General features: G+C 47.7%; 1 protein-coding gene and 1 long non-coding RNA gene across 2 annotated transcripts in view; one reads left to right on the top strand and one right to left on the bottom strand.

The window, feature by feature from the left end:
- LOC142559778 (uncharacterized) overlaps window positions 1–16,153 on the bottom strand; it is a 139,332-nt gene that overhangs the window by 35,605 nt on the left and 87,574 nt on the right. The window lies entirely within an intron of this gene.
- Window positions 9,429–16,153, top strand: part of LOC142559769 (uncharacterized) — a 448,941-nt gene continuing 442,216 nt past the window's right edge. The window contains exon 1 of the mRNA XM_075671401.1: window positions 9,429–9,526. The gene's annotated coding sequence lies outside the window, so the exon portion shown is untranslated. The remainder of the gene's footprint in view (window positions 9,527–16,153) is intronic.

Below are 16,153 nucleotides of genomic sequence, written 5' to 3'. Positions count from 1 at the left end.
CGGAGCGGAGCACCGCATTATTAGAGCGAAGACCAATGTTGAGCACTCCGTCTGCAAACATTCAGTATAGAGACAAATAGCGCATAGGCATGGGTGCGTGACATTTGATATGCTTAGCGCATACAGTCATTGACACGTGGCTTCCGAGTCTGACTTATTTCGTAGTTTTCAGACATGAGCCATTTTCCGGTGAGATCTGGGCCAGATTCATGGAAAAGTTAGTTGACACCTGTTTGACACAACCCAGAGCAAAACAACGCTTTAAGACACTTCAACTTGCCCTTCTTTGGCCACCACTAGTCTAAAGGGTAAGGACGGCGGCGGGCTTACATAAACTGCCGATGAATATGTCCCCCTTCTTGCTGTTGTGGGATCAATATGATCAGCTGTTAACTAGAGCAATTTGGCCGACTTACGAGGTGCAGATTATAACTCGGTTCTTTTGACTCTCTTGCGCGTGAATGTCCTCTTTTCAGAGTACAAAGAAATGAGTTGTGCACCACGGTTGACAGGTTTGACCTAACTTGCAGAAAACGGAATTCTTGTGCCCGAGTTGCTCTAAAAGCGCTGGTGTGTTTCTCTCTTAACGCACCGGGACTGAGAAAGCTACCGTCCTAAGTTGCCTTCCTCGTGTTCGTGCGGACAGATTATCTTCATGTCTGCTTTCCACATCTCCCAACGAAGTGTATCCCATCGTACATGCAGTTGATCTGATTAACCTGTCTGCCTTTCGTCTGCTATTTCCTCGCTCTTTGAACAGGCGAGTGGGCAGACACTTTCCGTTTCGCAGTGCAGCCGTCGCAGTGGTCATTCACGTACGCGGCCGGACGGCGTTTTAGGTGCACAGACAGACCGCACTCGAGTCGGCTGAATTATTGATAACGGGCGCGAACGGCGTCCACCCTGGCAAGGGCTCGCCGGTTCTGCAGGCGTGACAGTTTCTTGCGGAGCGAGCTTCCGCATACCGCAAGACCTACTTCTCGCGTTCCGGCCGTTCGAACGTTCCTTGTTCGTGGCGCAGCCATTGAAGTTTCCGAGTTGCCACCAAATACTGCCGCTGATCGGACAAATGATCCGCTTCTGTTGATGGACACCGTTGCTAATTTTGGCTTCTGCAGAGTGAGAAGACAAAAAAAAAAAAGCACGTGCACCACACGATTTGAGATAACGTGCTAAATGGTCGCACACGGTGATATAAATATTTAGGTTGGCACATTGGATATACGCGCGAATATTATTCCATCGGCACTCGTATGCCTTGCCTCAACCATGACGCAGAGTAATTAGAGCGTTCTCTTCATTTCTCTCCAGTTTGTATGAGGGCTTACACGCTTTTTCTTTGCAGCCCGCATGAAAAGTATCTGCAAGGACGATATCACGAAATTGTAAATAAGAAACACGACAGAATTCGATTGTTCGTATCTTACCTCCCTTGCTGGATGCTTTCGGTGAAAAAGTTCTCAAATATGTCAACGGTCTTAGTTATTGTAAAAAAAAAAAAATGAGGATATGCCTCAAATTGACAACACACGCACACTTGTATATACTGTTGCTTAAATCGAACGTACGAAGTGCGCTGGAATTAGGTTTACGCTGGATGTAAGCGCAGGAAGCAAACAGTAGCCTTCTTTCGTTGTTGCTGTTGTTAATTGACCTTGAAGGTCGTCGCATGGCAAGCAAACTGAGACCACGAAAATTATTGAGAAACGCCGAATACAATGAAAAGCCCGGAAATGTACAAAGGTCTACGCACCAGTCAAGGAAGCCGCATAAGATACACGCAGAAGCACGCGCATATTTTAAGCGCCAAAACAACGATCTGGTTGTGAGGCGCACGGCACACGGACGCCTTTCCGTCGAAGCTCCGGACGCCGCAGCCGGGATTGCGCGAACTGGCGCTTAGAGCAGCGCAACGCCATAGCCACAAGCCACCACGACGGGTCGCGTGCGTAGTTACGCAAATGAACCAAGGTGTTTGAAGCTGTCCGAGAACACGCACGGAAGTTCAGCTTCACGGCAACCTCTCGTGGAAGGTAAGCTCAGTCGTCGTGGCCGCTGCCACCAGAAAAAACCTGCCTTTGACAACGAACGAGATGCACGCCCTCGGCGGCAAACGCCGGCCGCTGTCCGAGCGCAGCGTTTCTTGGCCGAGAATTCGTTTCACGCGTGGGCACAGAGCGACGCGACGCAGAGCGCGCGGCGGCACCTCTGGCGACCAGTTTTGCCACAGCGCTCGCCTTCACGGCTCAGACGGAGAGAGAGACACGCACGTGCGAGCCTTGGGCTTGGCGCCGCGCAAGGCTGGACGGGCACCAGATGATTTTTTTTTTTTTCACGTTAATAAATCGACAGCTAACGTAAAATGCGAGCTTAGATAGCGTCCTGGAAAATTAACGCTTACGCTGGCAAATTTGCCTCGCGCGAAGAGTGACAAATTCAAAATTGCCCCGGTGCGTTGCGCCCAAGTCGCATTTCGCTCATGCCGAGGTCGCGGGTTCGATCCCGACCGTGGCCGCATTCCGGCGGCGACGGAATGCGTTAACGCTCGTGTACCGCACGTTGGGTGCACGTTAAATATGAAACCACGCCATAGGGTCAGACCACCTGAGTTAACTCAGGTGGTCTGACCCTATGGCGTGGTTTCTTCTCTAATTCGTATACATATTTTTATATTGTTGCTTCCGCTATGAGAAAAGGAGTAGCCGTCACCATATAAGGTGACTACGTCTGTCTTATTTTCATTTCAATTAAGAAAAAAAAAACAGGTGCTAAAATGTAACCCGGGACACCCTGCTACGGCAGGTAATACCGCAAAATGGTTGTTTTGTTTTTCTTTCTTTCTTTTTTCTGGATCTTGCTTGAAACTCAATCATAGCTGCAAGCGCATTGCGGTAAATAAACGCAGCATGTTCATTCCACGCGAAACGTTCCATACCCCGAAAATGACCGTCGCCGAATGTCCTGGAAGAAAACTTGGCTACTTTATGATTGTGTGAACGTTTCACCAAAGTATTTTTGCAAAAAAAAATCATTTTTGATAACGTAAACATTCTTTGGAGTTTTCGTGAAGAATTAAGCAAAGGTTGGTTGCAGGTAAACGTCTTTAATGAAGTGCGAAACTAGGTGCAATGACTAATCTCATTCAAGAATATCAAACTGGCGCGATTCTTTCATGTGACGTCATAAGATGAACACATTTGTAAATTTTCCGCGTTTAATTCGCTCAGTTAAAATTGCGCAAGTTGTGCGTTCTGTTTCCGTTTTGTGTGTGTGTGTGTGTGTGTGTGTGTGTGTGTGTGTGTGTGTGTGTGTGTGTGTGCGTGCGTGCGTGCGTGCGTGCGTGCGTGCGTGCGTGCGTGCGTGCGTGCGTGCGTGCGTGCGCGTGCGTGCGTGCGTGCGTGCGTGCGTGCGTGCGTGCGCGCGCGCGCGCAAGGCATCGTTGATGCTTCAGTCACAATATCTTCTTTTACTACATTTCCCGTTTATGCTTTCAGAACATTACTCCTGAAGTTTCCAAAAAGTAACTTTCTGACGATGTTCAGACCTTCCAGATAAACGTATATGAGATTGTACGCACCGACCATTCAGCTTGTGATCTAGAAATTTTAATATGAGCAAAAAAAAACGTTTGAGGTCCACAACCAATATCTCATCACCGGTAGGCACTGCCGAACTCTGTGCAAGAATGCATATAAGTGCCGCCGGCTATTGTTCCGGCACGCACACGCAGCACTGCGGCAATTTGTCAAGCGAACGCGATCTGTGCGTCGCTCGACATCGGACATCGTGTACGCGGTGTGCGCGTTCGGCTGTTCACCAGCAGTTCCATTTTTGGAGGCTCGGGGCCGTCGAACACGGCATCGATGCGAGCTTTTTGCAGTGGCAGACGGTGGCTAACGCAACCGCATTCTGTCCCTACGGGCAGGCAGGATAATCACGCAGCCAAGTTCTCTGCTGCTTCACGCCAGAACGAAAACGGTGCCTCACCAGGCCCACGGACAGCTGCAAACTGGAAACGCCTTGCGTACAACGCCACGGTTGAGTGTCGATGATTCAGGTCCTTGCATAACTCGTAATCTGCTGGTCTGTAGTGTATATATATATATATATATATACATATATACACTATAGAGAGAGAGAGAGAGGCGCGCGATCACCTAGAGACACAAGGCCTGTTTACTCTGATTCATGACATCCCCTACCTGGCCCGAAATTTCTATTGACAAGGGTGGCGTGATGAGAGCGGTGACGTGAAAATCACTGCGGCCTAGTCGTGAGCATCCCCATTAGACTCTGTGGCAGTTGGGTCTGGTAGCATGACGTCATGGATCGGAGAGTAAAAAGGCCTTGTGCTATCTAGGTAGTGTTGGATTAGCTACGCCAGCAGTGATGTCGCTCTCCGTCGCAGCCGAGCATGCGCGCAGCAATTTCTCTCCGGCCTCGAAATGGGTGGGCCATCCGTCATACGTACTCCCATAGAGTTTCTCACTATAACACCTAGAGGGTAATCTGGCGCCACCGTCTATGGGAGTTTCTTAAGGGGGCACCGTCCCGTCATGGGAATGCCGGTATATGTGTCTGCGAGGCTCGTGTTGGCTGGTGTTCTAAGAGGCTTCGTCTAAAACGTGGATATGGCTACGCAAATAACGCGTTCTCAAAGTAAAATCTTCATAAAATGTTTCCATTCACGCATATTACATCTTTACTCACCCACCATGCATGACCAAGCGAAGAAAAGCAAGAACAGACGACCAACTGTTTCAAAGCGAGCGCGAACCTTGTCGTCTGTCCTCCAACTTTAGCGGCCCGCTGATACTTTTTACGTAACATGTAGTCATACACACAATAACAAGTTCTCATAGTTAAACGAAACATGTTTTCGCGTAATAATAAAGCTAAAACAGCTTTCCATGTGCTGTTCTAGTAGAAAATGAATCATTGTGACAGACGGAACGGTACTTGCCAAGCGCGTCTTCAAGGTGTCCTGTCTCTACGAGAACAATGCCAATCCGAATCCACAATATACCGGCATTTCCATGCATACCACAGCGCAGCAGCGCCAGATTTCCCTCTAGGTGATGTAGTGAGAAACTCTATGCGTACTCCCGAGAAGCAGGCAGCTTTCGATCAGCAATACCGCGAGCGGAACCGGAAACTAGCTCGTCTACGCCGTGCCCATCATGCAGCCCGGGCACAAGAACAGGCTCGTGCAGCGTCGCACAAGCAGCAAGTGCGTACCGAGGATCCGGACCCCTATACCAAGCCGTCGTTTAATGAACCGTCGGGATTAACCCAGTGATAAACACCGGGACCGCACGTTTCAGCTTCGCTGGTTAACCATCTGTACGGAGTGTTTGCGCGGTTATTTCTTTCTTCTCGCCTCAAACAAAATTTACTCTAATTAAAATTTTTATAACACAATCTGAAAGATTGGTGCGAATAATGTGCTATCTCAGCCAATTTTTCCTTGAGCGCCTTAAAGTGAAGGTATAACTGCCGCCATCTTGCGGGTAGTTCAGATTCTTCCACCAGGCGACGCCACTCAGTCATGTTTTGAAAAAGGGAAAAAGAAATCTGCTCTTTACTTCGGCCTGAACATGGTCAAAATGTTACTTTTTTTGGCAATTTCAGGAGTAATTGTCTAGAAAACCATAGTTTGACTGTCTAACATTATTTTTTACAGAAACTATACCTACTGGAAAAAGCAGTAAAACTTATTGTGGCTGAAACAAACGATGTTTACACAAAATTTTTTTAAAACGCACGATTTTGTGCTCTCTTATTGAGGCAAATAAACGCGGAAAATTCGTAAATTTCTTCACCTATGACGTCACGTGAAAGAATGACGACAGTAAAATATTCTAAAATAAGATTTGTCATTTTACTTAGTTTTCCAACAAAGTTTTTAAAAATTTACCCCCAGCCAACACTTGCTTCGCGAAAACTGTGAAGAGCGCTTACGTCACGATTTTTTTTTTATGAAAAATACTTGGCTGAAACCTTATTTACCCAAAAACGAACTAGCCCGATTTTTTCAAAGAGAATCTACGATGGTCTCTTTTGGGGTATGGGGCGTTTCGCGCGGAATGACCCAGCAGGAATGACAGCGTGGAGGCAGTACTGTAATATTATACCTTCCCACATGATACCGTCTACGCTCTTATAGTTGCCCGAATGGAGGATAAGCAGTGAGGCTCAGGGTTCGTTCGCCTCGAGTGATAGCGCGTAACTCGCGGGAGTGCGCGCTCACATGCGCACGCGCGTGGCAAGATCTTTTTCTTTTTCTTCCACGCACGACGCAACTTCTACGCTTAGCGGACGCGCACATCCTCGTTTAAGACCTCAAGGGTCCTGCGTGCAGTTCGAACGATTGGGAATTCATTCGAGCGGACGCCGCCGCTTCGGGAAGAGGCGGGCAATGAACAAAACCATCTTACTCAAGTTCACCGAGTGCCCGACAAAGGCTCGAACTCCAAGAGACCCGATGCATGCACGTCATACCTGCGTCACGTTTCAGTACTGCGCTGGATGTTGTGCGCCACAGCATTGTAGTCCCGTATCGTGCGGGTAGTTCGCTGCTTTCTTTTTCACGTTTTGTCCGTCTTCCAGCAGAAGTAGCCACGCCTCTTGAGTAATATTAATCTTTAATTGCTCTATGCATGCCTTGCTTCAGTGGCTATTGGCTAGTTTTCCGCTGAATTTTTCTTAGATTTTTCCTGGGTACCGTTGGGCTTACGATTTCTTTACGTATTCATCCATTTTCACTAAATTTCCCCCGACTTACGTTGAGTTTCCGCTGACTATCATTACATCTACGTCGACCTTTGTTGGATGCCCATTGACAACCGTTAAGTTCACATTCGCTTTTCTCGAACTTCACTGTGTCGCTGTGTGCACTGTATCACTCCGCATGCACCCTGCATCACTCTTTATCATACTTTCGACCGCAACACCAGGAGTAGCATGCCAAGTCATCAGCCAGGTGCAGTCTTTCGTCAAAGACGGCATCTCTCTCACATCGGCTTTTGTCCAATTCATGCGGGCTTCTGTTATAGCAGGGATGTCGTCTGTGACGCCACTCAGACAGGCTTGAGGAAACCTATTGTCCATAGAAAAGTATACGCGATAGAGAAGTGAATGGGCGTTTTGCTTCTCCCTCGGCAAACGCAGCTCTTCCCGCGGCCGGTGACCCGCAACGCCCGCGGACCGTTGCGCCACATTCGAGATGCGAAAGTGACCGCCGCCATAGGAACGGTACACATCGCGGTCAAGCGGATTCGGGCGCGTTATCGCCGCCGCCATGTCGCAGCCCCTGGTGCGTTGCTTGCGCCATGCCGCCACGCGCCGGGGGGTGCGACAAGCCAGTCGGTCTCGCACTAGATCCGTGCATTGCTGCGGAGGCTGCAGGGTGGCACACGGGGAATGTGCGAGAGATGCCGGAGACCAGAAAGCAATACCTGAGAACGTAATCTCAGGCATGCAACTTGAATTAACGAGTGAAGGAAACCTTTTCCCTTGCTGATATTGCCAGCTTCACACTTGCGTTAAGTATTTCGTTTTGTATTTTTAGTGTCGTTACTGACGTACTTTGTTGTCCCACGGTAAAGTTATATAGTGAAAACGTCTACGGCTATATTGATTTTGTCATATTTAGTCTGTACTGCAGAAGATGTCGGTAGAACATGCCTTTGTGTTGCCTTTACACCCTACTGCATGAGATCATTGCATGATGTCCAGTACAGACGATAAATGAGACCCGCTAAGGACTACACAGCAAGATGTCGATCTTTTTCACTGCAGTTAGGCGATCGAAACTGTTTGCCTTGTCCGTCCGTCCATCCGTCCATTCCATTACACTGAGGAAATCTGACGCCATCAGGCCCGCTCCTGATTCTGAACTTCACTATAAATGGGTGTCACTGTCATTAAAGCGCGTCGCTATCGTGACAAGTATTTCTTTTCGTTCAAAATGTGGTTTGCCATGCAAGTAATATTGGCGGCGAGGAGTTACGGAGTCGCCATCTATCGGAAGCGCCTCGCTGGCGTAGTATGAGGGATCATGCGGCGCGCTCCTCATAGGTTTTGCTGTCAGCGCTCACTGAAAACACCACGCGCGAGCTCTCCCGGACATTTCTATAAGTACTTTCGAAACGAGAGAAGTTTCTTACTGTCTAAACAATAATCTTGGGCAAACTGAAAGCACTCAATCGTTTACAGACGCTATCTCCTTACCGAATACGTACAGTGAACGCCACTGCGCGCGGTCGCCGCGATGGAGTCTCCCGAACCGGCTTCTTGCGTAAAAGGTAGGTAAACGCTGAGAGCAAACTATGTGAAATATATTCTTATAGTGTTTGTATAACTAAATGGAGCGTAATAGAACGAAGCCTCAATGCAGCGATCGCGCAGATTCGCAGCGACCGACTGCGCGTCTGCATGCTTGTCCGCGCACTGTTTCGCTTTCTCCGCGCGCGCGTTTTCGCACCGTGCCATGAGCTTTAGGCCGCAGAATATGAGCATTTGACAGTATACAAGCAACCATTGTTGCGTCGGCGCTATTAGAGCTGTTCAAAAATAATTTCATTGTAGAGACTTCGACGCCTGTGATGTCCCGTCGCGACGATTCAATCTTTTTTTTCTTCTAAATTCTTTGACCTTTCAATATTATTTTTCGACTTGCGTCGCACTGTATGTTTATCGGTGTTCTCAGCGTGCAATTTCCCGCTGCTCCTTTTTTGTAATCCAGTGCATTAATTCATAACACAAACATGACCATAATGCCATGCTTTTTCTAAATGTGCTTCTTACCGCTGCCTTTCCACTCCACTGAACTTGCGAGTATCTATAGCATCGACAAGTTCATAGACCAAACCGTCATGACATCAGTCGGGCAGCGGACTCGGGCGAGCGTCTCAGTGCGCATTTTCAGAACATCGCAGACCGGGCGCCGTAGCAGAAATCTTCCTCGCGTCTGTGCTTCCTGCATACCCGAGTTGTAGCCGATGACTGTTTGCCGGTTTTATGTTTCGCGAGCAAAGCTTCACGCAGCTTCTTGTCCTGCGGCTACGTGTGAATAAGGCTGACACCGGCCTCCGTTACGTGCGTCCGGCCCTGCGGAACCGAGCAGTAGCCTACCATATATGTTGCGCGCCTTCAAAGGCAGCCACTACCTATTGTAGTGCTTTGAAGCGTTGTAACGGAGACACTCGAAGTGGGAAAATTTCGCCACTAAATGAGGACCGCAGCGTACGAGGGAATTTAAACTCGTTTTCAGCTCGCTTCGACATAGCAGCCGACGCGGCCGCTATGTCCACGTGATCCCTCCTAGCACGTCATGCCGACGGTGGCGCCAGCTTTTCCAGTTATGGAGCTCGAGGCCAATTCGCAGTGCAGTGCGCATCGAGCTTTCTCACGAGCTGTACGTGAAGTCTGAGAACCCCAAAGTACCTCGAGACCTCTTCATTGTTCTGCTTCTCTCAACACTGCGCATCCGTCTGACTCGGACGTTCTCACTTCGGCGTAGCTTGTGAGTGGTGTAGTGCATAAGCACAAGAATTGCACGATATTAAAGTTATGATCTTTGTAGTGGATAAGCATAAAACATTGCATAAGGTTGCACGCTGCAATAGGACAAAAGTAATCACAAAATTGTACGCACCGCCGTTAGTTGTACAGTATTTAATTAGACCGAACTGCGTGGATTCTAACATGTGTTGGGTCTGCATAATCTTAACGCCTTTTTTTTTTTATGTTTGATGCGAAAGCGTCAAATAGCCCATTGAGTGAAAAAGCCGGTAGCAACTGCAGCAGTGAAACGGACTTCCCATTGACTGCGACGCCACGGCACGAGCGCGCGACACTGGCTCGCGCTGGCTGATTCGGGCCTCGACGGAGCATGGCGGAACAAAGGGAACACCTGCGTCACCAACGCTCTCAGAAACCTGCATTCCTTGTCTCTCGCCTGCGTTCGAACTGCGCCTCGGCCAAACCAAAGCGTGCTCGCTTGCCCGCGAGAAGTTCGTAACTCGAAGGACCGCTCAGCGGCGTTCAATTGGACATTAATGCTTTCGCAAGCACAACTCACAAGTGCTTAAGTGTCCTGAGATTTTTCTTTCTTTTTCGCCGGTGGCCGCGCCTCTCAGCTAGTTTGTGACAGCAAACGACGTGTTGCATTGCGCGCAATGTACACATGCGCTCACTTCCCTGCTCGTTCAAGCTTTACGCAGTCTAAACAGCAACAACAGCAGGCAATCTTCAGAAACTACACTTGTTACAGAAAAAATTTCTAAGAATTGTTGAAAATGTTCCGCATACCTACCATACGGCCGCACTTTTCTTAAAGTATAACTTACTACCAATTACTAAACTTTATGACTATCGTCTGAGCAAGTGTGTGAAAAACGAGGTGTTGAAGAACATATCTTTTCTATCAAAATTAGCTGGTTTAGAAAAACGAGATGCAATGTACAGCACAAGAAACATAGCACAATGGAACGTAAAAACATACAGAACTTTCTATGGTAATCAAACATTAGAAAATAAACTACCACGACTTCTTAACAAACTCGCACAAAACGATATTGATCTCCAAAACACAACACGCCACAAACTGTTCGAGTATTTTTTACACTACACCTAACCTTTTTTTTTTTTTTTTTTTTTTCTGTGATTTGTCTACCCAATTCTTCTTTCTTTCACCATCATTGTAAGTTTTCTTTCCAGCCAGGACAATGCTGTTGATTTTATGCTGACTACTGTAACCGGATAACAACTCTGCTATATGTATTTTTTTTTTTTCCTTTGTTATCTGTATTTCCTGTATTTTCTTTTCTTTTTCGTGTGTGTGAAAAAAAGGGAAAAAAAAGGGGAAAAAAAGGGAAAGAAAAACAACCACTGTATTGCTGTCAAAGTGGGGGCCCGTGGCCTTGTCAAGCTGTCCAACGGCAGCTTTTACTACGGGTCCCCGCCATCATCTGTACCATGGTGGCAAAATAAAATTTGAATTTGAATTTGAATTTGAATTTGAAGTGAATGTGCGAGCAAACGAGTGAATGATAACGCAAGTTCATGATCGACCATCGCAAGGGAAGTCGTCTCGCTATATGATCGCTATGCTGGTCAACGTGGGAACGTTCTTACGTACAAGATATGTTTTGTAAATACCGACCACGGTTCGGGTGCGTGTGACTTCCTATAGCCTCCGTACAACAGTAGCTTCACTCACGGCGTCTACTGTCCTTCTTATGACCTATCATACAATAGGCAGCTCCAAGCGTGGCGATTTCGATGGCGTCACTGGGGCTCTCTTTATAGACGGGCTCAGCATCTCGGTGGTGCTGCCATGTGTTGCGCCGCCCACATAACCGATGTGTTTCCTTTGCAACTTCACACGTTCACTGCGAGACATTTATTTGAAAGATAGACATGTAATATATCTCTCCTCGTAAACCTTGCTACGTTCAGCGACATACGGCTATATAAGCCCTGGAAAATAATTCTTCGCTGTTACGCGTTGTTCAGCTAAGCAGCTCGATTGACTGGCACGATTGATCTACCTACGGAACGCGATTGACACAAAGCAGCAGAGAACCGCCTGTCGTGTGCAGCCAGGCCGGAGAGAGGACCCGTTCGAGCGTTCACTACGCTGCATGGCTTTACCGACAAGGGCCGCTCGAGCCGGCGAACAACGCCGAAACAACAGCAACAGCGTGCCGGTTGCAGTACGCGTGGAGGCTCTCCAACGTACTCTAATCGAGACCACGATCTCGAGAGTCACTCTGCAGAGCCGCGGCTTCGCGAAGGCTGCCGTGTGTAACACGCTCTGTTTGCGGAAGCTTCTTCCCGCACGAGGCGGCTTCCGGCGGAGGCGATTATCGAGCTGTACGAACGCCTTGAACGGCCCCGATCAGCTGTACCGCTTGCTTTGCTAGCGTTAGCTTGAACAGTGGACATGACCGGTTCGCGAGCTGAGAAACATTATATTAGCAACCGGTGTTAACGTGCCTATAATTTAGATCACTAAACAAGCCCAGACAAGCAATTGTTGACTCCGGCTCGGTCCGAGCTCGGGCCTAGGAGCTTCGGGCTCGTGTTGGGCGCGGATTAGGCCCGGACATGCTAATTTCACCTTCAAAAAACTCAAGACTATATAAGAACTGCAGCCCTATGCAAATGTTAGATCAGTGGTGTCTGTCGGTTTACGGAAAAGTCGAGGCAAGCAGACCAGAACACAATGGCTATAAGCTGCACATATCAGTGTAGATTAGCTGCGCTCTTCGGTCAAGTAGAAAGCGGTACCAGTGATCAACGGCGTCTACTGTACGTCCCGCTTTTAATGCGATCAGCATTATTTGCCTACTTCAGGCACTTTTTATCTATCTATCTATCTATCTATCTATCTATCTATCTATCTATCTATCTATCTATCTATCTATCTATCTATCTATCTATCTATCTATCTATCTATCTATCTATCTATCTTACGCCATGTGACCCAATTGTTGTCTACTAACTTGAGCCACTGCATATATCCACGGGGTCATGGTAGTTCCATCATCGTCCTAAAGTCACGATCATCCCGTTTTAGTCATGTCGTTTTCGTAATGCCGTCGTACCATCGTCGTCATTTCAGAAACGCCATCAAATTGTCCCATATCATCGTCGTCATACGCAGTTCCATCGGCGTCATTCCATCGTAATCCTGCTGTCGCCATTTAAGCGCGATTATGTCGCCGCTACCATGCCGTCGTCGTCACTGCGTCGTCGACATACGGTCATCGTCATGCATTTGTTGTCATACCGTGGCCGTGTTACCGTCCTGGTCGTTCCATCGCCGTCATCTGATTCTCGTAATACTGTCGTCGTCCCGCCATTTTCGTCATACGGTCGTCGTCACGCCATCACCGTTGTACACTTGTTCTGATTCCATTGTCGCCAGGCCACCGTCGTCATGTGTTGTCGCGCCGTCGCCATAATTTAAAAAATGCCATCCCGTTGTCATGCCGCCGTCGTCATACGGCCTTTGTCGTTCCATCAACATTTCTATTTCATTCCGTTATGACTGTGCTATCGTCAATCAATCGTGATTACACCACTGTCGTCATACCATTGTAATTGCATCACGGTTATTTATTGTCATAACTTCAGAAATATCCCATCGTCATGCCGTCGTCCTCATATCTTCGTCATTCGATCGACCCCATTCCTTCTTCGTCACTGCATTCACCGTCGTAACTGCATTCACCGTCGACGTACGGTCCTCGCCCTATAACGTCCTGAGATAACCTTGGTCATAACAAAGCGGGCCAATCACGGAGACGGCGAATGTCGCATACAACCGAAGCACTTAAGTTTCCGGAGGACCACTACGGATTGTAAATGAAGGTGCCTTGGGTGCGTTGCTACGTGGTCGCTACATTGCGTCAATGCTAATCGCATCAACTTCGATCTTAAGATGGATTCTGCTGGAATTCTTTCGTCTTCTCGACACTAAAAAACTATGGTCAACAATGTTGCCAGGTTATTAAGACCTCGAATTGCTGACGTGATCGTGTTCAGGCGTGATACACGGACGACCCGACGTTCGATGGAGATAGCGCTGTGAGTTTGACAGCGGCCCCGCCTATCAACATGGGGAAGTGCAGTGGAGTGGTTGGGAGTGGCGGCGAAAGGCAAACTTCAAAAGTTCCTACACATCCTAGAGTCGAATCAAAATGACGAAGAGATAGAAAGATATTTGCATTGCAATCGCCACAAACAGATTATAAACTATCTTATTGGTGCGAGACTTGCTGCGAAAAAGTCGCTAGACTCTCTTCCGGTATCCAAGCTAGCCTTCGTAAAGCAACCACAAGAGGAATCAATGAGAGTAGTTTGGGGTACAGCTCGTTACATTTTTCAAGACCAGAAGACGTGCGTATAGTTAGAGTCGTCTGGAATATGTTGTTGCTGCGCAAAAATATGTAGATTACCGACAGTGGTCACTGATGTGCCGCTTTGCACTGCCTGAACGTGATCATTTTAATGGAAATCAAATTAAATAAATTTTTCTGAAGTTCTTAGAGTACTTAAAGGGCCCCTCACCAGGCCCCATAGCCAATTTTGGTCACACGCTGCAAGTTGTTACATGTCCTCTAGGGAGCGTTCTGCCGCAAAAATGTTTCAAGTCGGCTCATTAATAGCCGAGATGGAAATATTTCAGTGCCGCAAACCCATGATTTCAGCAGGCGGGCTCCACTGCCAAGCAAGACGCTCTCTCCAGTCTAGCCTACGCGAGCGAAATTCCTTCCCTGCGTTCTTCCATACCGAACCTCGAGGATCGCGTGACGCATACGTCACAGGCACGCCTTCACTTTTTCTCGTCGGTATTTTTTTTTTTTCAGCGTTACGCACTTATGCTGACAGCGTTGCGCGCGACTTGTTGTCTCATTTAGGGGCTTTAGTTGTCTCGATCGCGCAGCGCACGATTTTGCGTGCTGTGCACAAGGACATGACTAGCGGTATAATTCAATGCTACACGAATACTGAGGCAGAACAAGCGGATCGCACAGCATGATCACGCGCTAGAACACGGTAGAAAGCGGCATAGTTCTGGTGCCTGCGCACGTTATTGCAAGACCGTGGGAACAAGCAGACGAAGCAGAAGTACATCTCTCCTGTTTCGGTGCGAAGTTAAAACAAAAAAAAAACGCACAGACATTCCGCGAGTGTGTATTATTATTTCTCTAAACTTCAATTCGTCAATTCAAGCAACAGATCACACAAATAACAGATGGTGCCTTTAATAATTCTCGAAGTCACGTGTCACCACGAGCGACGTCACACCGCGGACTCGAGTACGTAGGCGTAGGGACGCGAGTACGTCACCGTCCAGCTTGGAGCGCGGCGGCCGCGAGGAGAAGGGAAAACGGAGTTCGGTTTGAAATTTCAGATCTTTCCGCGGCGCGTAGCGATGTAATACTTTGCAAGCACGATTGTTTGCGCGCATTGTATGCTCTGCGCTTGTCAGCTCAAAATGGCCAGACCTGGTGAGGGGCCCTTTAAATAAAGTGGTAGCGAATAAATTCTGCAAAGTTCACTCACAATTTTTTTGTGTGTGCTAAGGCATAGTGCAACTCGCTCCTGGTTTCCACTATTTTTCATTATTTGTTCAAGGTAATAGAATATCCTGCCATAGTTTATCGCACAATTAGTACAATCATTAAATTTAGACTTTCAAGTGTTCGTTATTCTTAAGTCTACGCTGATGCTGCAAAATTTTTCAACATTAGTGAGAGGGATGTGAAAAAGAAAACAGAAGACAGAAAATTTTATTCTCTCAGTTAATTTTTCTTTTAAGTGCTATTTGCACAAGTTAAATCGCTGAAGCCTCGTGTTCGCTGCATTGTATGTATCATTCAAGCACTAGGTGGCTTCCCTGCGAATTTACGTAACAAATAAACACATGATATCAAAAAAAAAAGGCGTCAGGCAGGGAGATACCATCTCTCTAATGCTATTCACAGCGTGTTTACAGGAGGTATTCAGAGACCTGGATCGGGAAGAATTGGGGATAAGAGTTAATGGGGAATACCTTAGTAACTTGCGATTCGCTGATGATATTGCCTTGCTTAGTAACTCAGGGGACCATGATAATCTATGATAATCCATGGACCAGGTCCCCTGGTCCATGGATTATCATCGGGGACTTCAATGCACGCCATACCATTCGGGGAAGCTCAGAGGTTAACGCGACGGGACGACGACTAGCTTCGTTAGTTTCCAACAATGGTCTCTACCTGCTGAATGATGCTAGTCCTACGTTTCTGCGGGGAAAAACGTACAGCAGCTGCCTCGATTTGACTTTCGTCTCCCACTGCCTCGCCACACATGTTAAGTGGTTTGGGACATTGCAACGCACGGAAGTGACCACATCCCCACTTTCCTCAAAGTCAAGGGAATGTCTAACACGTACACGTCCACCGCGATACGAAGAATAGATTGGAGTGTCTTTAAATTCCAGATTGAGGACGCTTGTCACAAAGGCCTCTCTTGTGGACTTCAACAACCTATCAAGAAAACGGCACAGACAGCCACGCGCACACTCACGTGTTCTCCAAGGTATTCTGAATTCGACCTGGAGTTGGAGCGGCTTCGTGCGATTCGCCGTCGTGCT

Source organism: Dermacentor variabilis, chromosome 10 (assembly GCF_050947875.1).
Source record: "Dermacentor variabilis isolate Ectoservices chromosome 10, ASM5094787v1, whole genome shotgun sequence".
NCBI classification, from domain to species: Eukaryota; Metazoa; Arthropoda; class Arachnida; order Ixodida; family Ixodidae; genus Dermacentor; species Dermacentor variabilis.
This window is presented reverse-complemented; position numbering and strand designations above follow the sequence as displayed.